Source organism: Hylobates moloch, unplaced genomic scaffold (assembly GCF_009828535.3).
Source record: "Hylobates moloch isolate HMO894 unplaced genomic scaffold, HMol_V3 SCAFFOLD_20, whole genome shotgun sequence".
NCBI lineage: Eukaryota > Metazoa > Chordata > Mammalia > Primates > Hylobatidae > Hylobates > Hylobates moloch.
Genome location: NW_026652295.1, coordinates 40,862,435 through 40,888,071, shown reverse-complemented (window position 1 = coordinate 40,888,071; position 25,637 = coordinate 40,862,435). Strand labels below are relative to the sequence as shown.

Here is a 25,637-nt window from a genome sequence, read left to right as displayed (position 1 = left end):
ACTGCGTCACGTGTGTAGGATAAGTAAACATATTTGGCCGGAGTAAGTTAATCACATTTTTAAAACCCTGAAATGTATTTTATCTACTGAAAAAATTCAGAACTGCTGAATCAGAAATGATGAATATGAGCATGAAATGCTCATATTAAATTCACAATGAAGAAGATTTAAAATAAAATTATTTAAATAAAGAGATTTAAAGTAAAATGATTCTCCCCTCATGCACAGGACAAAAGGAGTCTTGTTCTTAATGGCATTCTAGACTAACCCTGGACGTCTCAGCTCCATACTTCTTATATATAAGATAGCAAATACCTTTACTACTTAGGCCACTGTAATCGGGCACTCTGTTCTTTGCAGCCAAAGCATTATATATGACGTTTGATAGAGTCAAACAATTCCTCTTCTATGTGCTCATGACCCATTGCACCTCTATTCTAGAATTCAGCATATAGTGTGATATAGTTTGGCTCTGTGTCCCCCAGCCAGATCACATCTCGAATTGTAATCCCCATGTGTTGAGGGAGGAAGTTGATTGGATCACGGGGGTGGTTCCCCTATGATGTTCTCGTGATAGTGAGTGAGTTCTCATGAGATCCGACGGTATAACGAGGCAGTTTTTCCTGCTCTTGCTTGTTCTCTGTCCTGCTAACTTGTGAAGAAAGTGCCTTGCTTCCCCTTCCGCTGTGATTGTAGGTTTCCTGAGGCTTCCCCAGCCATGCAGAACTGTGAGTCAATTAAACCTCTTTCCTTTATAAGTTACCCAGTCTTGGGTTGTATCTTTACAACAGTGTGAGAATGGACTAATACATAGTGTAATAGTCATTTACGTGACTTGTTTGTGAGATCATCCAAAAAATTCATGGATTGTCTTTTATTTCTGTAACCTCAGTACCCTTCTTGGTGTCTGACACAGAAACACTTGTTTAATTGGTGTCAAGAATTCATATATTCGCTGTTGTGGGAGATGTGGAGGGTGCTCTTTTTCGAGAGTGTAGAGGAGTGGGGATGCAGCTCATATGCATGCACAGATGAATAGTTCCATAGCCTGGGCAAGGCTGTCGGTAAAGGCTGAGTCAGAAACACCCTAGGGAGCCTGGCGTGGTGGTGCGTGCCTCTAGTCCCAGCTACTCAGCAGGCTGAAGTGGGATGATTCCTTGAGTCCGGGAGTTTGAGAACACTGGGCAACATAGTGAGATCACAAGTCTTTAAAAAATAAAAAGAAAAAGGAATACCCTAAGGATCTCTCCCCACAATCCCCAGCCTCTGGCAGGGAACTCCAGAAAACTGGTAGATGGAACCGAAAGCGACTCTAGATGCAGAGGGGGGGCAGTATAGAGGGGTATGTCTCCTCCCCTATTTGGATTCTTAGGATTCTTTTTAGAAATTATTTTTATTTTATATTTTTACATTTTTGGAGATTAAAATGTTGGCTTCATTACAAAGCTAGATTGAAGTATGTGGTATGGTTGTCGAGTGGGCTTGCCATTACTCTTCTGTTTTGAACTTACCCTCCAAAATGCCATCTTCCACCCCTGCTGGGGCAGAGCCTGTCCCACTTGGCTTAACGCATGGCTGGAGGTCAGACTAGGATGCACCTGCACTCCATAGATCAGGCTACCAATCACAATGGCTGGCTGGAGTGAAAGTGAATTCAGAAAGCCAGGCCTGCCTAGGACACAGGGGTTGGGGGATGGGAGGTGGAAAAAAAGGGGGAGTGGGAACAGGGAGGTGGGCACACATACAAAGACACGAACTTACACCATATAATCTGCTTTTTTTTTTTTTTGAAATGGGGTCTCACTCTGCCACCCAGGCTGTAATGCAGTGGCACAATCTTGACTCACTGCAACCTTTGCCTCCCAGGCTCAAGTGATCCTCTGATCTCAGCCTCCTGAGTAGCTGGAACTATAGGTGTGCACCACCATGCTCTGCTAATTTTGTTGTATTTTTGGTAGAGATGGGATTTCACCATGTTGCCCGGGCTGGTCTCAAGTTCCTGAGCTCAAGTAATCTGCCTGCCTTGGCCTCCCAGAGTGCTGGTATTACAGGTGTGAGCCACCGCACCTGGCCTACCCTGAAGTCTTTATGTCCTTCTCACTTTTCTCTCCTGGTTTAGCTCACTGAGAGGTCACAGTTTTTAAATATGCACCCTCCCCCCACCCCCCCACCAATTTTGGTTTGACTTTTGCTTTCTTACAGTAAAAAGAATGCGGCTTCTGAACCAGCCAAGGAATGTGGGCTGTAAAGCATGGGCTGTAAATCATGAACTGTTTCATTTTGATATCATCATATTTTGATACTTTCTACACAAAGTTCCAGTACAACAGTTGAAATTATCATTGGCAGAAATATGCAGAATTTTCAAGGTTGAAATCTGGGGCCTGAGGTTGCAGTAAAAGTATACAGTCTAGAGCTTTTCCAGAGTTCAGATGTTTCACTGGGCAAGTCTGATAAATCAAATTGATAAAGTGGTAATGGCAGAGAATAGGTGTATAGGTAAGATTACCCAAACCTCATTTGCCCTTTTTTTTTTTTTAGAGATGGGGTCTCACTATGTTGCCTAGGCTAGAGAGTAGTGGTTGTTGGCAGGTTCAATCAGAGCACTACAGCTTTGAACTCCTGGACTCAAGTGATTCTCCCACCTCAACCTCCTGAGTAGCTAGGACTAGAGGCATGTGCCATTGTACCCAGCTTCATTTGGTTTTAAGCAGCTGCTTTCAATGCCTTGCCTCAAAGGAGGTTGTCCTGGAGGTATCTTGAGCCATATGGCAGGTTTTTTCAGAGAGGGGGCTTTATTTAGCACCCCTTAATCATGGCATAAAGGATGCTCCTATTTTATTTCCCCAACCCTCCCCACAAGGCTGGTGATTGGAAGGAACATAGTGGAAAAGTGAGGCAACTTTCCAGATCTTATTAAGAAGCAGCAAAACACAGGTGGCCCCAGAGCAGGGACCCTTCCAGCCCTACCCATCACGATGCACTTCACCAGCCCAGGCAGAATCAGGAAGTGAATGAGTGAGAACACAGAGCTCCATCAATATCACTAGGGCACGACATCTGGGTTCTGTATAGTAAATTGACCTGACTGGGCTCCATTCAACCAGTCTGAGTTCAGCGTCTTCCTTCAGTCTCCTCAGCCTAATACAGCCCTGGGCCCAAAGAGCACACGGTCCACCTGCCCAAGCTCCCACTCTAAAGCCACCATCCCTACATTGCTAATCCTGCCCAGCCATCAAGCAAATGAATCTCCTGAGGGTTCTCAGGGGACTGAGTGAAAGTGTAGATGACTCAGTGTGACCCCTCCCCACTGTTAGAGAAACAGCTCAAAGCAAATAGTTTGTGACAGTGAGTTGGTAATGTCAGCCTCAATATGGAATATTCTGTGGCAAGTACAGCAGTGAGTAGCATTTGCAAACCTTTAAGACTAATTTTTGTGCCATGAAAGAAAGGGGAAGTTGGAGTCAATAGACTGAGCCTCTGATGATTTATATCTGAGTTTAAACTTGTGTATTTCATTCACTTCTGCAACATTTCTTCTAGTCTGTCTGCCTTTGGGGATCTGGCTGAAAGAAGAGTGAGTCATTGTTTGGCCATATCTTCTTTTTAATGTGTTTAATCCCATAATGTAAAAGAGAATTAGGCAAGAGATTTAAGAGATTAAACAAGATTCATCACTGAATTATTAAAAATTAAGCTCTGGCTTAAAACAAGCTAAGAGGAGATGTGTACAACAGTCTTCAGCATTGCAAGGGACACAAAAACTCCTTATTCAGGCATAATAGATGCTATCCATTAGTTTCTTGGCAAAATCAGTAACTAACAATAATAATGTGCTCAAAAGTTATCTTTAATGTTTTTCTGAGACAATGTGTCACTGTCACTTAGGCTGGAATGCAGTGGCATGATCATGGCTCACTGTAGCCTCAATCTTCCAGGCTTGAGAGATTCTCCCACCTCAGCCTCCTGAGTAGCTGGGACTACAGGCACGAACCAACATGCCTGGCTATTTTTTGTTGTTGTTGTTTTCTTTTGTTGTTGTTGATATTGTTGCTTTTGGTAGCTAGTCTCCAAAGGTGGCCCCCAAGGATCTATGCCTCCTATGACTCCTGCCATTCTGTAGTCCCCTCCCACATGGAATCTAGACTGGCCCAGATTAACTTTAACCAATAAAACATGGTAGAAGTGATACTTACATCAGTTCCAGACCAAAGCCTTAGAAAAGTCTCAAAGTCTCCCTTTTTGCACTTTTGGGAGCTCTGTGCTGCCATGTGTGAAGTCTGACTACTCTGCTGGGGAGGCCATGTGGAAAGACAGAGGCCTTGGGACTATGTAGAAATAGAAAAAATCCTAGCTGCTCAAGTACCCCATCTGAGTCCAGCCTTCCAGCCATCACTGCCAAGGTACCAGACACGTAAGAGAGATAGCTTGGATTTTTCTGTCCAGTAGTACTCCCAGGTGACTGCAGCCCCAGCCAACATCACACAGAGCAGAAGAACCATCCAGCAGAGCCCAGTCAACCTACAGAATAGCAAGAGAATAAAATGGTTGTTGTTTTAAACCCCTAAATTATGGGATAGTTTGTTATACAGTAGTAGAAAACCAAACAAACACTTTTTATATAACAAATCTGATTATTTTTGTAAGTAAACAAAGTTAATAAAGTACATATTATACAAAGTAATTAAAAACATTCATTTATTTTGCAGAACACTCAATCAGAAAGAAGCCTCATTGGCTTGGCACAGTGTCTTATGCCTGTAATTCCAGCACTTTGGGAGGCTTGAGGCAGGAGGATTGCTTCAGCCTGGGAGTTAAAGACCAGTTTAAGCAATATAGCAAGACCCAGTCTCTACAAAAAATTTAAAAATTAGCCAGGAGGGCTGGGTGCAGTGGCTCATGCTTGTAATCCCAGCACTTTGGGAGGCCAAGGTGGGTAGATCACGAGGTCAAGAGATTGAGATCATCCTGGCCAACATGGTGAAACAACATCTCTACTAAAAAAAAAAAAAAATTAGTTGGGCGTGGTGGCACGTGCCTGTGGTCCCAGCTACTCAGGAGGCTGAGGCAGGAGAATCACTTGAACCTAGGAGGCGGAGGGAGGTGGAGGCTGCAGTGAGGCGAGATTGCACCACTGCACTCCAGCCTGGCAACACAGTGAGACTCCTTCTCAAAAAAAAAAAAAAATCAGCCAGGTTGAGGCTGCAGTGAGCCATGATTATACCATTGTATTTCAGCCTGGGTGACAGAGCAAATCCTGTCTCAAAAAAAAAAAAAAAAAAAGAAAAAGAAAAAGAAATAGAAATAAGCCCCATTAAAGCAATATTTAGACCACAATGAAATAGGATAGCTATAATTTAAAAAGACATAATAACAAATGTTGACAAGGATGTGGGGAAATTGGAACTCTGCACTGCTGATGAGAATGTCAAATGGTTCAGCTGCTTTGGAAAACAATCTGGCATTTCCTCAAAGTGTGAAACATAGGTTTATCATATGACCCAGCAATTTCACTACTAGCTATATAACCCAAAGAAATGAAAACCTATGTCGCCACAAGAACTTACACAGGAATTCCTCATAGCAACACTACTCATAATAGCTGAAAAATAGGAACAACTCAAATGTCTATCAATTGATGAATGGATAAATAACATGCAATATTATCTATACAATGGGCTATTATTTGATAAAAAGGAATCAAGTACTGATACCTGCTGCAACATGGATGAACCTTGAAAATGTTCAGTGAAAGAAGCCAATCACAAAGACCACATAGTGTGTTATTCTATTTACATGAAATATGCAGAATAAGCAAATCTATAGAGACACAAAGTAGATTAGTGTTTGCCTAGGGTTGTGGGCAATGACGAATGATGACTAATGGGACTAATGGGTACACAATTTCTTTCAGGGGTAATGAAAATATTCTAAAATTGATTGTGTTGATGATTTAAAACTCTGTGAATATACTAAAAACATCATATCATACATTTTAAATGGATGAACTGTATGGCATATGAATTACATCTCAATAAAACTGTTATAAAAAAAGAAGAAATCATCCATAAGACTGATGTCTATTTTATTTCCTTGCCTTGGGCATGAGAGTCCTGCCTATCATCAGATAGGGCTCAATCAACCCAGATATCTAACTATAACAGTATGTACTTGAATGCACTTTTTTGACAGGGGAGTTTATAGAAACAACATATGAGCTGAAAACTGAATGTCCGTTTATTATACAATCAGTATAGTATAATTTTACAGTTGATATCTCATCTTCTCAATAAGGTGATGATCAATACAGAGATTTGGGCTGAATTCTAATATTCTCTGATTGTGAGATTTTGTTAAGTCACTTCTTGGACCTGTTGTGTTGAGTTCTACATCGCTTCTTGCTGTTCTGTCAGGTCCTTGTATCAAGACTTTTATTTTTATTGTCTGACTATGAAGTGATATTAGCTTGTCAGCATGAAGAATGGGAGGAGGGAAGTGTTGCCCTCTCCTCAACTCCCCAGAAAATAAAATAACTATACTTGCAAGAACCATTAAAAGTATCTGAATTCACTGCTTATGTGGCAAGAAAACATCAGTTACAGTTACAGTCGCTTGCAACTGCATGATAGCAAAATTTTCATTGTCTAATGGTTACTGTATTGTTGACTATTACAGTTGTTCTCATGTTTTTGAAGTAAATATGTATGCTCTATTTGCTATTGGCTACAGTTGTATACATCTCCATTAATTCAAACTGTTTAACTGTCCATTTAATTCTTCTGTAGACTTACTAATGCTTTAGCTATTTAAAATTCACTTATTATTTAGAATGTATAAGTATTTACTTATTCATAATCTAAAAAGTGTCAGGTCCCATGCTGGGCCCTGGAGATTCAATCCTAAACAGGACAGAGTTCCTGCCCTAAAGTAGCTCATGGTAGACGACAAATGTCTCAGTACATGAGGTTATAGACCTTCAATGCCAATTTGTACTTACTTTGGATTTTTATTTAAAATGTTTAAAAGTATATATTTTATTTAAAATCTCACTTTTTTACTATCAAATATTGATAAAGCAATATGAAAATCTTCCATTATGATTGTGAAGTTATCATATTCTCCTTTGGATCTTGTTAATTTCTGCTTAATACACTTTGACTTTGAGGCTTTACTGTTAGGTACACGGTGATTCTGATTGTTATATCTTCCTGATGAGTTCTATTAACTCCTGTAGTGTCTAATCTGCTGTTCAGGCCATACAGTGACATTTTATCTCAGACATTATGGTTTTCATCTCTAGAGGTTCAATTTGGGCCTTTTTTATGTCTTCCATGTCTCTACTTAACATGCTCAATCTTTCCTCTAGCTTCTCAATCATGTGAAATATACTTACAATAACTTTCAATGTTCTTATTTACTAATGCTGTCATCTGTGCTGTTTCTCAATATGGTTCTATTAATTGATTTTTCTCATCGTTATGGATCATAATTTCCTACTTCTTTGCATACCTAGTAAGTTTTGATTGGATGTCAGACATTGTGTATTTTACCTTGTTAGATGCTGGATTTTTTTATATTCTTATAAATGTCTCAAGCTTTGTTCTGGGACAGAGTTAAATTACTCAAAAATGGTTTGATCCTTTCAAGTCTTCTTCTTGTTTTTAATTTCAATAGGATTTGGGGGGAACCAGGGATGTTTGGTTACATAGATAAGCTCTTTAGTGGTGATTTCTGAGATTTTGGTGCATCCATCACCTGAGCAGTGTACACTGTACCCAATGTGTAGTCTTTTATCCCTCATGCCCTCCCTCCCTTCCCCCTGGTCCCCAAAGTCCATTGTATTGTTCTTAGGCCTTTGCATCCTCATAGCTTAGCTCCCACTTATAAATGAGGACATACGATTTCCATTACTGAGTTACTTCACTTAGAATAACGGTCTACAACTCCATCCAGGTTGCTGCAAATGCCATTATTTTGTTCCTTTTTATGGCTGAGTAGTAGTCCATGGTGTCTGTATACATGCATATATATATAAATGTTATATATATATATAACATTTTCTTTATTTGCTCATTGATTGGTGGGCATTGGGCTGGTTCCATATTTTTGCAATTGCAAATTGTGCTGCTGTAAACGTGTGTACAAGTGTCTTTTTCATATAATGATGTATTTTCCTCTGGGTAGATACCCAGTAGTGGGATTTCTGGATTAAAAGGTAGATCTACTTTTAGTCCTTTAAGGAATCTCCATACTGTTTTCCACAGTGGTTGAACTAGTTTACTTTCCCACCAGCAGTGTAAAGTGTTCCCTTTCACCACATCCATGCCAACATCTGTTATTTTTTGATTTTTTAAAATTATAACCATTCTTGTAGGAGTAAGGTGGTATCTCATTGTGGTTTTGATTTGCATTTCCCTGATAATTAGTGATATTCAGTATTTTTTCATATGTTTGTTGGCTATTTGTACATCTTTTGAGAACCTTCAAAAGAAAGACTCATTATGGTAGATGCAATCCTACACTACCCAAATCTCTCTTCCAGACTAAAGGACCTAATCCTCCAGATGCCGGGTACTGGGAGCTGGGGCTGCTTGTAGGAGACAAGGCTCAAATGTCAGAAATGTCAGTCCTCTCCAGGAATTGCTCTGGGCTGAACAGTGCTGCTTTACTCACAGGGTCACACTACTTCCTGAGGACAGCCTGCATCCAGTGATTGGTTGATGCAGGACTACAAAGAACCAGTCTTCTCATCCCCATGGTGGACAATTCTAAAGTTCCATCTTATTCTCAGAGTTCCCCATGGTAGGATGATCAACTCATCCTAGTTTGCCAGAGACTATCCTGGCTTTAACACTGAAATTTCCTTAATATCCTAGGAAACTTCCAAGTCCTGGGCAAACCAGGTCATTCTTTTCATGAGGTGGCTGAAGTCTTAGTTGAGACTCCATCATAACTTACCCTCTCCCTCTGCCCAGTCCTGCTTCCATCCCCTACACTGGTGCTGATCCCAAGAGCGCTCCCTGATAAGCCTCCTGTGTGCTAATCTCTGTGTCAGTCTACTTCCCAGGGAAACCAACCCACCAACCCACAACACTCACGTCTTTTTAAATTTTATTATAGAAAATTCTTAGATATTTTCCTCTTTAAAGATTGCTTTTTTCATATTCCCTCTTCTTTTCTGCAGGGATGCTCACTAAATGCATGTTGAATCTCTTTTTCCTCCATTTCTCTTAATCACTCTTTTAAAATTTTCCATTGTTCTTCTAACTTTGAATTTACTAATTTTGTCTTCATCTGGGCCTAATTTTCTGTTTAACCCATCTTTTGGCTTTTACACCTTAATAACTTCCTTCATCTGGCTTTGAAGACACCATTGTCATCTGGTTTTCTTCCTGTATTTCTGGTTGCTCTGTTTCAGTCTCATTTGCTGGTTCCTCTTCATCTTCCCTACTTCCCAGTGACGAAATCCCCAGGGCTCAGTCCTTGGACCTCTTCTCTTTTTTACAATCTCAACCACTTTCCAGATGAAGTCATGAGTTTTATGACTTCAAATACCACAGATATGCTGATAATTTTCAAATTTATGTCTTTAGTTCAGATCTCCCCCCTAAACTCCAGACTCCTATACCTAGCTGGCTAGGAGATAGCTCCACTTGGAAGTATGGAGCTGCTGATCTTCATTCCCAAACCCTGCCATTTTTCCTATCTCATTTAATGAGATTACAGGTGGTATTCAGATATTACAGATGCTCAGTTTAAAAACCTTTAACTCCTCTTTGTCTTACACTGCAAATACTGCAAATCTTATGGGTTTTACCTAAAAATAGATCTGGTCCAAGTCACCATCATTTCTTGCCTGGATTATTGCAGTAGTCTCCTGGCTGTTCTACCTACACTTTATTCTCAATATAGCTGCCAGAGTGATGCTGTGAAAGTTAGTCAGATCCTTATGTCCCTCTGCTCAGAACCCACCAGCAGCTCCCTTGTCATTGGAGTAAAACCAAAGTCTTCAGTGTGGCCTGTAAGCCCCTGCATGATTCGGCCCCGTTATGTCATGAACTCATCTCCCATTACTTACTCTCTCTCTCTCTCTTTCTCTCTCTCTCTCACACACACACACACATGCACTCTACTTCTATCCACACAGCAAGCAAGGCTCCTTGCTGTAACTTAAAAACACCAGGCATGTTCCCTACTCAGGGCCTTTGTTCTGGCTGCTTCCTCTGCCTGAAAAGTTCTTCCCCATATACCAATTTGGCTTGCTCTCTCACTTTTTCAGGAGTAGAATAAAAATCACTTTCTCAGTGAGGCTTTCTCAGACACGCTATCTAAAATTTCACCTGCCCCCTCCCCTCTTTTTTCTTTTTCTTTTCTTTCATTTTTTTTTTTTTTTTTTGAGACAGGGTCTCACTCTGTCACCCGGGCTGGAGTGCAGTGGCACCTGCAGCCTTGACCTCCCAGGCTCAAGTGATCTTCCCACCTCAGCCTCCCCAGTAGCTGAGACTACAGGTGCGCATCGCCACACATGGCCTTAACCCCCTTTTTGATGTTTCATATCCCCCTTCCCTACTTTATTTTTTCTGTGTAGCACTTGTCCCTACCTAACATGCTACGCATTGTATTTATTATCTGTCTTCTTCATTAAAATGTAAACTCTGCCAGGCATGGTGGCTCATGCCTGTAATCCCAGCACTTTGGGAGGCCGAGGTGGGTGGATTACCTGAGGTCAGGAGTTTGAGGCCAGCCTGGCCAACATGGCGAAACCCTGTCTCTACTAAAAATACAAAAATTAGCCGGGTGTGGTGGCATACATCTGTAATCCCAGCTACTCGGGAAGCTGAGGCAGGAGAATCGCTTGAACCTGGGAGGCAGAGGTTGCAGTGAGCCGAGATTGTGCCATTGCACTCCAGCCTGAGTGACAGAGTGAGACACCGTCTCCAAAAAAAAAAAAAAAAAGTAAACTCTACTAGGACAAGGATTTTTGTCTGGTTTGTTCACTGCAATATCCTCAGAGCCTCTGTGTGTCTGGCACATTATATGAGCTCAATAAATATTTGATGAATGAATGAATGAGTGACTGTATTTTTCATTTCTGGAAGTTTGATTTGGTTCTTTCTTCAAATTGGCCTACTTTTATTTAGTAGTGTCCTGTTGCTTTTTAATTTATAGTGATTAGTAGCATATGCTCTGGAACTAAACTGCGTGGGTTCAAATCTCAGCTCTGCCACTCTAATAGCTCGTGGTAACCATGAGGAAATTTCCTAATATCTCATCTGTAAAAAAGAGAAAGCAATAGTACCTACTTCACAGGGGCTTTGTGAGGATTGAATGAGTTAATATTTTGTGAAGCCCTTAGAACAGTATTATATGTTTGCTATCATTATTATTATCACCATCATTTCTTTAATCATTTAAAATCAACTTATTATTTATAGCATCCTCTAGATTCTCTATTATTTTGACTTTTGGTAAGTGCCAATTTTTCTGTTTGTTGCATATGCTAACTCTCTACTGATAAAATCTAATCACCACGGAGCATCAGGAGCCAGTCTGTAGTCTGACCAAATTAGTTATTAACTCAGTCCAGCAAGGGAGGCCACTCTGGGGGAACTGTGGAGTGTCGCTCCAAAGAGGGAAGACAGGAAGCTGCTGAAGGATTCTGAAGATTCTAAGGGAAGTAGGCATCAATTCTGGATTGGTTGGTTGCTCCTACTCTGGTTGGGGGTGGGGTTGGTTAAGAGAAGCGGGGATTAACTAGGTATTGGGTGCTGCCATGAGGCAGCAGTAGCTCAGCAATTGGCTAACCAGCAATAGGTGGGTATGGCAAAGCTGTCTGGAAGTTTGGCAGGAAAGCAGTCATCGCTCAAAGAGGGGGTCTTTATGGCATTTTACAGCTGCTGACTGACTTTGGGGGAAGCAATGTTCCTGTGAACTTTGCAGCTGGCTTTCTTTATGTCTGTCTTTTTTCTGGCCTGAATTGACAGTTGCTTTTTCTTTTCTTTCTTTTTCCAGTCCAACCTATTTTTCACTCTTTAAATCTTAGACAGGATTTGACTCTCACCAGCATAGTAGGGTGTTTGTAAATTTTATTGTGAACTTGTCTTCAGCAGGTTGTTTCTCCCAATGGGAATCCTTGAAACTATTGAGTAGTAACATTTTCTCCGCGGAGATGATTCACACATTTGCTTCTGCCAGAATGCTGAGTGTGTCAATGGCCCTCACTCCTATGCACATGGCATAGGCCCAGGGTTTAGGTTTCTCTGGATGACATTTTCCCCCTCATGTTCCAGACCTTAAACAAATGGTGAGCTTCCTGGCTCATTCCCAGGGCCCGTGTCCAGTTTTTCTATCTCCATTTAAGGGGGAAAGAGTGCCACAAGGCCTTATTTATTTATTTATTTATTTATTTTAAGATACGGAGTCTCACTATGTTGCCCAGACTGGCCTCAAACCCCTGGGCTCAAGTGGTCCTCCTGCTTCAGCCTCCCAAATGGCTAGGACTACAGGCATGTGCCACTACGCCAGCTCAAGGCCTTCAATTTTATGCAGGGCTCACTGCCTTCCTCCTGTCCTCTCATGGGTATTAGCCTCCGGCCCTAACTCCAGATCCATATTCTTCTGGGCTACTATGACATTAGCTCAGCTAGCTGCTCTGCCTTTGATGGTTCTCTTCATTCCTAGCACCTGGAGATTTATTTGGATTATATTTTATTCCACATCTTTTCTGTATTAGTGCTAGAACTGGGCCTACTTCCACAGTAGTTTGGTTGACTCGGTCCTGATGCTAGGACCTCAGTGGTGGTTAAAAGCTCTGGGGACAGACCTGGGCTTAAATCCTGGAGTCCATGGTTATTTTTTCTGTGGCTTTGGTAAACTCTTTAAGTGCCCTTCTCTTGTCTGTAAAATGAGAACAATGACATGCCTATTAAATGAGGTAGTAAATACCAAACACATATATAAGAACTCAGTAGCCAGGAGCGGTGGCTCACACCTGTAATCCCAGCACTTTGGGAGGCGGAGGCAGGTGGATCACCTGAGGTCAGGAGTTCAAGACCAGCCTGGCCAAAATGGCGAAACCCTGTCTCTACTAAAAATACAAAAATTAGCCGGGCATGGTGTCATGTGCCTGTAATCCCAGCTACTCAGGAGGCTGAGGCAGGAGAATTGCTTAAATCCAGGAGGCGGAGGTTGCAGTGAGCTAAGATTGCGCCACTGCTCTCCAGCCTGAGTGACAGAGCAAGACTCTGTCTCAAACAAAACAAAAACAAAACTCAGTAGATACCATTATTATTATAACTATCAACATAGAAAATTAAAGAAATAAAAAAGAACAAGAAAGAAAATAGTGTGTGCCACCTGGTGGCAAGACTTACCTCCCAAATCAGGAGGTCTTCCTCCATCCATCTTGGACACATTCTACCTATAAATACAGAATCCTTACCCATTCAATTGCCCCCCAAAAGCCTTTGATTTCCTCAGGAGGGTTCTGAAAAATGCCTTCCTCTTCTTACTTTACCTGGAACATGGCTTAAGTCTTTGGCTGCTGGAGACGGAAGATCTGCCTTTGAATATGAGAGTTCTGACCAGCTACTTCTGTGTTCTGTGTTTTGTGATGTGTTGTGTCAGTGGGTTAATGTTTTTCTGCTTCCTCTTAAGTAGAAGAATAACTTTCTCTTTGGTGACTTCTGAAACAGAACTTCCCCCTCCCCAAGACACACAAGTGTGCATACACAGGCACACACCAACCAGGCAGTATGCCGAGGTCATAACACTTCATTCATAACACCATTAAATTATAATCTAACCATTAAATTATAGTTAAGATGATCATCAGCAGTGCAATGCCATATGAGCTACACATAGTTATTCCCCACATGTCTGATTTTGGAAATCCGACATCTTCTCTAAATGAGTGCACCTTCCTCTCAATGCTCACTTTCTCAATAAAGATAAATGCATCATCTACACACATACTCAGTTTCTATCCCTAAATTTCCCTGCCAGGGAAGTCTAATAACTGTTTTAAATATCCAAGGATATCTATGTGTCTAGCTATCTCATGCTTCTGGAACTCTAAATTCACATACCATGAAGACTAAATGGAAAACCATGCATGGATGTATCTAGCCCTCATTTGGTACTCAGTAAGCCCTCAATAAATGTTGGAATTGAACATGTCCCTAGCCTCTACATACTGATGCTATCTAAGGTAGATTTTTAAAATATGCAAATCATAAATTCCCTAGTGCATTTGTTTTCAAAAGTTTTATATATATGTATGTGCATATACGTATATTATATGCATGTGTATGTATATGTTCGCCTGCCAGTCACTGTTTCTGTTTCTCAAATGAGTCAGCGTAAGCTCTGGGAAGCCAAGAGTGATTTATATTCTGTACTCTAAGTCCTCCCCCACCAGAAGGTCTTACACTTTGCATAGATTCTTCTTATACACATGATGACATTCAGGGCTGGCTTTGGTGTATCATAGTGAACCTCAAGGGGCCTAGGGGGAATTGTGTTGTTCCCCACTCCACGTCAAATATTACAGATAGGCTCACTCAGCTCCATTCCGACTCCCAGCAAAACTTTGAAATGTGTTGTTCTGAGCTATAAGTGGTTGAGAATACCCTACAATGGGTTATATGTTCCCAAGGTTGATCAACTTTTATAGGATTCCAGGGCAGAAACAAGTGGGGGTAATTTTTCCAGCTAATATGTCTTGCTAAATGCTTCAGATAAAAAGAGAAAGACTATTAATTTCCTAGACTCCTTTAGAGCTGGAGTTCTGAGTCCATCAAGGAAATCCACTTGGGGGTTTGGAAGGCAGAAATAAGGTGGGGGCCACAGTTCTGCTATTCTCTGTCATTCTCCTGGCATGCACTGTGTGGAGATAAATGGAGTTCTGTGACAGAAGTGGGAAGAGCCCCAGTGTCTGGTTCTTAGCTTTGTGAGTGTCAGGAACGATGTGATCCTAGTATTTCCTGATTCTTCAACTTATTGTAGTGACAGAAGAAGCAGCTCCCTTATGGGCCACTTCTGCCATCTTGTTCTGGGGAGTCATCCTTGGAAGGTCACCCTAGGGCTCTTCCTACAGCCCCTCAAACAATTTTTTAAGTACTTAATTCTCTTGTCAAGGAATCATTTGTTTAAGTTAGCCCTAGTGGTTTCTGCAACTGAACCCTGATGGATAGACCCTAGAAACACCCCTTCCTCTCACATCCCCATGCTATCTCAACCCAGGCTGGTGACTGTAACTCTAGCTGGAAAATTCTGCCTTTGAATCCTGTAGAAGCTTATCAACATTGGGAACATATAGCGCAGTATAGGACGTGCTCGACCACTTACAGATCTGAACAATACACTTAGAAGTTTTGTCCTGGTAAAAAGCTTTGACTGTGTGGAAAAAAAGAAAGAAACAAAAAGGATTATGGGTGTAGTGGGCCCCTTTTTTTTTATTTTTTTATTTTTTTTTTGAGACAGAGTCTTGCTCTGTCGCCTAGGCTGGAGTGCAGTGGCACGATCTCGGCTCACTGCAAGCTCCACCTCCCGGGTTCACAACATTCCCCTACCTCAGCCTCTCAAGTAGCTGGGACTACAGGCGCCTGCCACCACGCCCGGCTAATTTTTTGTTTTTTTTTTTAGTAGAGACGAGGTTTCACCATGTTGGCCAGGATGGTCTCGATCTCCTGACCTCGTAACCCGCCCGCCTCGGCCTCCCAAAGTGCTGGGATTACAGGCGTGAGCCACCTCGTCCGGCCTTAGTGGGCACCTTTTTAGAGGAATTGCCACTGCAGGAGAGAACCAGGTACTGAGCCGGAAGATAAATATTGCCACCTCCATGCTTTTACCCCACACCTTCCCCTGATGATTGTGGCGTTTGGTTTTAGAGCAGAGTGTCACCATCAGGGAAACCAAGTAACTGGGAAAGTGGCTGGAAAAGTCACCCATCCCAACCATCCTCCTTGCCTGAATCTGCAGCCATGATGCAAATTTTCCAAAATGCTCTGTTTAGCAAGAGTTGGCTGTGAGTTCTAAAGAAAAAAACCCCTAATAGTATTTTTGTTCTCATCCTAAGTGTTCTTGCAGGGGAAGTATTTTTTTTTTATTTAAAAATAAAATGTAGTTATTTTTATTTAAGACAATTCCCCATCTTGAACACATTTACATTTTTTCTTCCCCCGTTTACAGCCTATTTCCTGAAAAATGTTGAGAAGATTTAAGTGTCTAATATTTTCCAAGGCCATCTCATGATTCATCAGTTTATTGTTTGTTAAGTATCAGCCTCAAGAAACTGGCTTAGATGGGAATGTTGATCTGGATTTTCTCCTCTGATTTACTTCACAGATGACGGGAGAATGAATTAAAAGATTAAAAAGTCAACATTTTGCTGAGTCCTTTGGATAACAAAGAGGTCCTGTAAGAACCAAGTGAGGCTAAATAAGCAATCCTTGTCCTACAATATAGCATCACATATTAATAGAATTTGTGACGGGAGGGCGGGGGCGGGAGCGGTAGCTCACGCCTGTAATCCCAGCCCTTTGGGAGGCCAAGGTGGACGGATTGCCTAATGTCGGGAGTTCACGACCAGCCTGACCAACATGGCAAAACCCCGTCTCTACTAAAAGTACAAAATTAGCCTGGTGTGGTGGTGCATGCCTATAATCACAGCTGCTCGGGAGGCCGAGACAGGAGAATCGCTTGAACCTAGGAGGCGGAGGCTGTGGTGAACTGAGATCGCGCCATTGCACTCCAGCCTGGGCAATAAGAGTGAAACTCCATCTCAAAAAAAAAAAAAAAAAAAAAAAAAAAAAAAAAAAAAAAAAAGAATTTGTGACCGGAGGGGCCTTGGACCTGTCACCTAATTTCACAGAAGAAGAAACTGAGCCCCAAAGAAGGGAAATGACTAACTCAGGATCGCCAGTGACCAGTGGCAGAGCTGGGAGTAGAATTCAGGTCTCCTGAGATTCACCCTCCGGTGCTTTCTCTCCTGTCTTGCTTATTTTCATGTGAACCCTTTTTGATCACACTTCCCTTTCCTCCTTTCCAGCCTTTTGATCACACTTCTACTTTCCTGCTTTTCAGCCTGAGTATGTCTACTTATGAGAAATACAGAGATCATTTAAGGAGCTGAGAATTTCCTTCTCACCTAGAGCTCCATAGAAGTCACGACTCCCATTCACATGGGACAGATGAGAAAGAAAAAGTTCAGAAGGGAGTTTCACTTGCCAGAGTCCACACAGCTACAGTTAGACCTCAGACCTCCTGAACAACCAAGCTGATGTCCTTCCCAACACATTAAAATAGGTGGATTAAATAGGTGGCCTGGTACATTACATGAATGTACTGTTCTTTTGTTTAAAGAAGTGTGTGGGAAACAGAATTGGATCTAATTAAAGGCCATTGGGGGTGGATTAATGAAGTACAAAGAGGACCTCATTAAAAGAAGCTGTCCTCTAAAAGGCAAGCCCATGGCGGTTATTTTTCCAAAGTGAACATTAGAAAGTGGTTCCTATGTAATTTTCCAATCATTTAACTTAAAGATTCCTATCTATTGATACATGAGGGTCTGCGTGTACTTTTGTGGTGGCTTGAACCAAGGTTGACTTGAGGAAAAAGCTGCTCAAGGCCAGTGATCATTGTTTAAATTATGAAAGTAACATAAGCACATTACAGATCTTTGGAAAGTTCAGGAAGGAAAAAAATGTACCTGTGGTTCTACCATCCAGCAGGGTATTGTTATTATTTTGTACATTCCTTTCTGTCTTCTTACCAGAAGTATCTTTACGTAGTTTTAAATGGTCTTCCTCTAATTTTCATAGCATACTATGACCTTGTATTACACTTTCCCCTGTGACATTAGAGCATAAACATTTTTCTCGTAGATTTCGTCTTCATGAGCATCACATCTAATGGCTGCCAAAAGGTCCACCTCATGGGGGTCCCATAAGGTGCTTGTGATTCTCTAGAGGATTCATGAACATCATTCCAGGGGGGTCATATTGTCAAAGATGGCAATGGCATTTGTTTTAATTTCAAAAAGTAAAAAGTAGCTCAGTTTTTAATTTAAAACACCGCACCTTTAAAGTTAAGCAGCGTGAGAGCCTCTGGGTGTGTGTCACGTGGATATACACAGGGTTAGTGGAGATGATAACCCAGTCCCTCAGTCCATACCCCGCTCAGCACAACACACTGGGGACTAACACCTAAGAAGTCTATTGGACAGTTATAAATTCCACACGGATGCATGCTATAACATGGATGAAACTTAAAAACATTATGCTGGCCAGGCGCAGTGGCTCACGCCTGTAATCCCAGCACTTTGGGAGGCCGAGGTGGGCAGATCACCTGAGGTCAGGAGTTTGAGACCAGCCTGGCCAACACGGTGAAACCCCATCTCTACTAAAAATACAAAAATTGGCCGGGCATAGTGGTGGGTGCCTGTAATCCCAGCTACTCAGGAGGCTGAGGCAGGAGAATTGCTTGAACTCGGGAGGGTGGAGGTTGCAGTGAGCTGAGATTGCACCACCGCACTCCAGCCTGGATGACAGAGTGAGACTCTGTCTCAAAAAAAGAAAAGAAAAGAAAAGAAATTTAGGGGACACATTCAAACTATAGCAAGGAACAATTCATTTACTGGGAATAATGATTATCCATACCCCAGTTCCATTTCCAAATGTACTTGTAGAAAATTGTTTGCAAATGACAGCCTGAAATCTCTCTCATCTCTTTGTTTTGAAACAAAACATAAAATCTCCAAAAATAAAACAGTTGAGATCCGTTTGTGATTCATAAGGGTGATGATTGGGTTTTCATGCTAATATGTGAGATGTGACTCCTTCAAACTTCCTTGTTATGACATCAGCACATTACTCATCTGATGTGAAAAGAAATTTTTAATTAAAAAAGTTGATATTTTAAGCTAAAATGCAAAAATTCTAAACACTAGGCAATCACAATAGCTTTGTCCATTTGACTGCCATAGCATGTAGTTACTTTTATTTTATTTTATTTTATTTTATTTTATTTTATTTTATTTTATTTTATTTTATTTTTGAGACAAGAGTCTTACTTTGTAGCCCAGGCTGTAGTGCAGTGGTTTGATCTTGGCTCACTGCAACCTCTGCCTCCTGAGTTCAAGTGATTCTTATGCCTCAGCCTTGCGAGAAGCTGGAGTTACAGGCATGTGCCACCATGCCCAGCTGATTTTTTTTTTTTTTTTTTTGAGACAGAGTCTCGCTCTGTCGCCCAGGCTGGAGTGTGGTGGCGCGATCTCAGCTCACTGCAAGCTCCACCTCTCGGGTTCACGCCATTCTCCTACCTCAGCCTCCCGAATAGCTGGGACTACAGGCGCCTGCTACCAAGCCCGGCTAATTTTTTTGTAATTTTTTTTTAGTGGAGACGGGGTTTCACCATGGTGGCCAGGATGGTCTCCATCTCCTGACCTCGTGATCCGCCCACCTCGGCCTCCCAAAGTGCTGGGATTACAGACGTGAGCCACAGCGCCCGGCCATTTTTGTATTTTTAGTAGAAACGAGATTTCACCATGTTAGCCAGGCTGGTCTTGAACTCCTGACTTCAGGTGATCCACCCACCTTAGCCTCCCAAAGTGTTGGGATTACAGGCATGAGCCACCACGCCCAGCTGCATGTAGTTACTTTTAATCTATACTGAATATAGGCTTGGTCCCTAAACTAACCATAATAAACAATTCCATTTCACAATGTAAATCACAAATTATATTTTGTCTTACATAATTAATTTAAAGTATGTGTCATGTTAAACAGAAAGTTGAATTTTGTCTTAATAACATGAATATTATTGATTATATTAAATTAATATTTTTGTAGAATTGTAATACTTTTTTAAACATAAAAAATTTTATAAAAAATTGTAAAACATATATCAATGAGCTAATATTTATAGGTGTAATATTCTAAATATTTTTGAAGTGCCTGTAACAATGCCTAGAACAGTGCCTGGTACATAATAAGCATTATATGTGTCTGTTAAATAAAAAGAAAACGAAATTACAAAATATTTTAAAACACTACAAGTTTTGTAAGTATATTTATATATATGAATTGATAAAGAATATTTGCATAGTAAAAAATATACACACATTGGAAAATGCAGATTTATGTAATCATTCCCCCATTGTTGGCTATTCAGTTTACTGCCAGTGTCTTCTTTTTTAAAGGATTACTATAATGAACATTTCTCAAGCGTAAAGAAGTTTCAGTAGTTTATGTTATTTTCTTAAGGTATCTTCACAGAATTGGGTAACCGGTGCAAAAGTTGTGATGACATGTATTACTTTCTATATGTGTCATAGTTGCTAATATTATCTTAGTGGCACTTAGCATAAGGAAAATATAATGCCCCAACTCTGAGTCAGGCTCTGTTGCAAGGGGCTTTACCAAACTTATTGCTATGGTTGGAATATTTATTTCCTCCAAAACTTTGTTGGAATTTAATCCCCAACATGGCAATATTGAGGAGGGGGTCTTTAAGAGGTGACTGGGTTATGAGGTCTCTGCTCTCATGAAGGGATTAGTTGATCAGTGGGTTAATGGATTAATGGGCTATCCTGGGAGTAGGACTGGTGGCTTTATTAGAAGAGGAAGAGAGACCTGAACTAGCATGCTCAGCGCCCTCACCATGTGATGCCCTATGCCACCTTGGGGCTCTGCAGAGTCCTCACCAGCAAGAAGGCCCTCACTAGATGTGGCCCCTTGACCTTGGACTTCTCAGCCTCCATAACTATAAGAAATAATTTTTTCTTTACAAATTACCCAGATTCAGGTATTCAGTTATAACCAACAGAAAATGGGCTGGGCGCGGTAGCTCATGCCTATAATTCCAGCCCTTTGGGAGGCCAAAGTGGGTGGATCACTTGTGGCCAGGAGTTTGAGACCAGCCTGGCAAAACAACCTCCTTACTAAAAATACAAAAATTAGCTGGGCATGGTGGCACATGCCTGTAATCCCAGATACTTAGGTGACTGAGCCACAAGAATTGCTTGAACCCAGAAGGAGGAAGTTGCGGTGAGCTGAGATGGCATTACTGCACTCTAGCCTGGCTGACAGAGCGAGACAAAAAAAAAAAAAAAAAAAAGGCAATAGAAAATGGACTAAGACACTTATCTTTATGGATCTTCACGATAATTCTGTTGGGTAGGAGGTAGTATTATCATTCCTATTTTCTAGATGAATCAACTGAGACTCAAAGAGTTGAATCACAATTACCTGATGTCTAGGAGGGAACACTTGAGTTTCAACTGCAAGTACACCAAGTAGGAAAGACTGTCTTGTGGTAAATTTCTTTCTCTTGGCTAAAAGAAGGGGGTGATATGGGGTCAATTTGTTACTGTCACCTACAAGAGAGATGGAAAAGGCATCTATATTATCATGAACTTGAGAATCTTACAGTTAAAAATTGGAAAGATGAAAAATGGGGTGGAGAGTGGGGCAAGAGTGATTGGTAGGGTTACTTGGTGTATCAGTTTCCTAGGGCATCCATCACAAAGTACCACAAACTGGGACGCTTAAACAATAGATATTTATTCTCTTATAGTTTTGAAGGCTGAAAGTCCAAAATCAAGGTGTCAGCAGGCACCTGCTCTCTCTGAAGGCTCTAGTTTCAGGTGGTTACTGTCAGTCTCTGGCATGGCTTGGCTTGTGCATGCATCACTCTAATCTCTGTCTTTACATGGTCTTCTCCCCACTGGGAAGACAGAGATAGTGATTTGGACACAGACACCAAGTCTCTGTGTAAAGACACTATTTCCAAATAAGATTCTGGGTGAACATGAATTGTGCAGGGTTACTATTTAACCCAGTACTGTACGCTTGGGTAGGAGAAGCCTGATACTTCTGCCCCTTCCCACTTTCTACTTTGTGCATGCAGTGGCTAGCAGAGGTATCTCTGCTCTCAGAAGTGAGGGAAAATCCTTATGTCCCTAAGTAATGTCTTAGTAGGCTGCTGACACCCAGGAGAAACAGTCTCTTCAGACTCAGAAGGCTACATATAGGCCCATCCTCATCATATTCCTCCACAGTTGCTAGAAGAAGGCTGCAATAAATAGCTCCCATAGTTGGGGCAACAGAGAATCTCAAAGGAAAAGATGTGCACAGAGCCAAGAATTACTAACGCATCGTAAAAGAGAAGCACAAAATGAAACAAATGACTAGCACCTGAGAAACAGATCCTAGAACTCACAGAAGGGGATTTTAAGAGAAGTATAATGAACCTTTCATCACAGGGATAAAAGACAATTGAATCCATAAGACAAGAAGGAAATTATGAAAAAAATCAAATAGAGATCTTGGAAGTGAAAAGTATTCAGAAGAGAGGGAAATGGTAAAATGAATACAGATGAAGAGCTGTTTATTGAGCTGGAAACAATAGCTGAGGGATTCTCCCAGAATGTAGTATAAGAGGACAGAGAAAAATTACGAAAGAAATGTTTAGAAACATGGAGGGTAGAACCAGAAGCTCCCAAATCTATCAATTCACATTCCAGAAGAAAATAAAAAGCAGAAAATATGAGAGGAAAAATTAAAAACATATTAAAAGAAAAATTTCCAGAGTTGAATAAAAGCACAAATCTTCAGGTTGAAAACTGAGTAGGATGAATAGAAATGACTACACTTAGATACACATAGTGAAATTTTAGAACAAGTGTAAGGAGAAATTCTAAAAGCATCCAAAGATTTTTAAAATTTTTTCTGCAAAGACTAATATCAGAATTCTCAGTAAAAATGCATTGCATACAAGAAGGAAATATAAATACATCTTCAACATTTTGAGAGAACATGGTTACAAACCTAGAATTCTATTTTTTTTTTTTGAGACGGAGTCTCGCTCTGTTGCCCAGGCTGGAGTGCAGTGGTGTGATCTCGGCTCACTGCAAGCTCTGCCTCCCAGGTTCACACCATTCTCCTGCCTCAGCCTCCCGAGTAGCTGGGACTACAGGCGCCCATCACCACGCTCGGCTAATTTTTTGTATTTTTAGTAGAGATGGGGTTTCACCATATTAGCCAGGATGGTCTCGATCTCCTGACCTCGTGATCCACCCCACCTCGGCCTCCCAAAGTGCTGGGATTACAGGCATGAGCCACTGCGCCCAGCCACAAGCCTAGAATTCTATACCCATCTAAACTATTATTTAAGTGTAAATGCAAAAAAAAAATATTTATAAATATTCAAGGATCTGGAAAATTTACCATCCACAATGAATTAAGAGAGAATGAACTTAACCAGAAAACAAAAACAAAACAAAACAAAGAAGAAGAAGAGAAATACGAAGCAGTATCTTATTGAAGAAATCAGTAAAACTTATTGTAAATCTCATATAAGTTAGGATAACCACTAGAAATAGTAACAGGTGCAAGTTTTAAATTTTGAGAAGGACAAAATAAGACGAAGAAAACTCACCAATTTTGCAAAAGACAAAAGGAAATTTTAAAAATCCAAGAGAAGTAGAAAAGACAAATAAAATGAGAGGAATAGTTCATATGTCTCAATATCACATTAAATATGATTGGGTTAAGCCCATGGATAAAAGGAAAATTTTAGATTGGATGTTTGAAAACTTAACCATTATAAGAGACACATCTAAAACAAAATCATCTGAGAAGTTTGAAAATAAAGTGATGGAAAAGGATATTTCAATGAAAAAAATGTGTGATTATATTTAAATCAGATAAAATGGAATTCAAGGAAGGTTTAGAAAGTGGATCTACCCAGTAGTAGTCAGCATTCCTGGTAGCTAGACAATAGTTTCTAAACATCGTTTCACACATACACATGTAATCAATGTTCACTTGAAAAAAGGCTGATTCCAGGTCTGGGACAAGAAATATACAAGAGGAGCCTGGACCAACATGTCATATCTGAGGCAAGAAAGCCGAAGACTACAGAGAGAGTGTCAAAACTACTTAGGAAACAAACTTGAAGAGGCTCCTACTGGCTAAAGATGCAATGATCACACATTAATAACAATGACAATTGCAATGATTAAAACACTTCAAATACACTGAAGTTTATGAATATGGAAATGAAATAATTTTTTTAAAAAACCCTTATTGGCCACTTTCTATAAAAAAAAAAAAAACGGAACTGAGGAACATGTTAAACACTATCACAGAAAGATAATCAGCAAAATCCAGACTGCAGGAAATTCTACAGAACAAATGACCCAAAAATATATTCCAAGCAAAAAAGAAAGTTTGTATTTGTGTGTGTGGTCGGGGAGGATTACAGACTAAGAGTTACCTAAAAAACATCATTCGATTGCATGTATGAATCTTCACTGAATCTTTTTTTTTTTTTAACATAAACTCAAGATTTGATTGTCTTCATAATAAAACAAAAGATGATACTCAGAACTATATCACTTGGCCCCCCTTCTCTTCTTATCTCCTCAGAGTTCAAAATGCTCTCATCTCTTAATAGCCAGCATTCTCTTAGATCTGCAGCTGGGCTCAACGTGCTCAAGCCTTAGCACAGTCTTCTTTGTAGTTTTAGCCTTTTTTTGGAAAATCCACTTAGTCTGTCCATCATAGCCACTATGCTTCCCATCACAAGGCTGTTTTCCCTGGGCATATAGAGAATCCTTGCCCTTCTTGTACTGTGTCACTTTGTGGGGCTGGTGCTTGCCACACTTCTTACAGAAAATCCACTGAGTTTTAGGAACATTCACAATGTTTTCAGGAGCATTATTGGCACAGAAAGCTGAATGTTGATATAAACAAATACACTGGGCCCTGAAGGTGGCTCATGCCTGTAATCCCAACACTATGGGAGGCCGAGGATTGCTTGAGCCCAGGAGTTCAAGACTAGTCTGGGCAAAATAGTGAGACCCAGTCTCTAAAAAAATAAATAATAATAATAATAATAATAAGCAAAAAGAAAGTTTACATAATTTGCTACATGCACAAATTAAAGCATCTGATTATATCAATAAATGCTAAAAAAAAATTGACAAAATTTAACCCCTGTTAAGATTTTTAAAAGACTTGCAGTAGCTTGCTATAGAAGGGAAATTTCCTATCTTAATTAAGGGGCCTACCAAAAACCTATGGCTATCACCATACTTTGTGGTGAATTTAGAGGTAATCCTATTACCTCAGGAATGGGACAAGGATGCTTGCTTTCATGCTGCTATACAACACCAAACTGGATGATCTAGTCAATGCAATAAAACAAGAAAAATAAGTAAGAAACTATAAATGATATTTTCATCTACAAATAACAGAAAAACCAATTTGAAATAGTTTATACAATAAATACATTTTATTATCTCACATAATAAATTCTGGCTCTCTCTCTTCTGCCTTCTCTGGCCCTGTGAAGATGTGCCTTGCTTCCCTTTTACCTTCCACCATGATTTGACTTTGGTTTACCTGAACAGTAATGTGCACTTGCTGTAAGTGGTAGAGCCCACCTACATTAGGCTGATGATTTATTGTTGAAGTCAAAAAAATTGGTGAAGGAAGATGGCGGATAGGAGACAGGGCTGACGTGCAGCTCCCATTTGTATGGACATAACAGTGTGTGGAGACTCATGTCATGGACTTTTGCTCCAAGAACCACCGCAGGAGTGTACTAGGAAAACTGAAAGAAATCACAGA

General features: G+C 40.6%; 1 protein-coding gene and 1 non-coding gene across 3 annotated transcripts in view; both read left to right on the top strand.

The window, feature by feature from the left end:
• TRERF1 (transcriptional regulating factor 1) overlaps positions 1–25,637 on the top strand; it is a 325,893-nt gene that overhangs the window by 34,636 nt on the left and 265,620 nt on the right. The window contains exon 1 of one of the 2 annotated variants that reach the window (XM_058432365.1): positions 646–728. The exons of the other annotated variant lie outside the window; for it this stretch is intronic. The gene's annotated coding sequence lies outside the window, so the exon portion shown is untranslated. Of the gene's footprint in view, positions 1–645; positions 729–25,637 lie in introns of those variants that run through there. 2 annotated transcript variants of the gene reach the window in all.
• Positions 18,777–18,883, top strand: LOC116460544 (small nucleolar RNA U13). The gene has a single exon (XR_004245846.1). It is a non-coding gene; the product is annotated as a small nucleolar RNA U13 (small nucleolar RNA).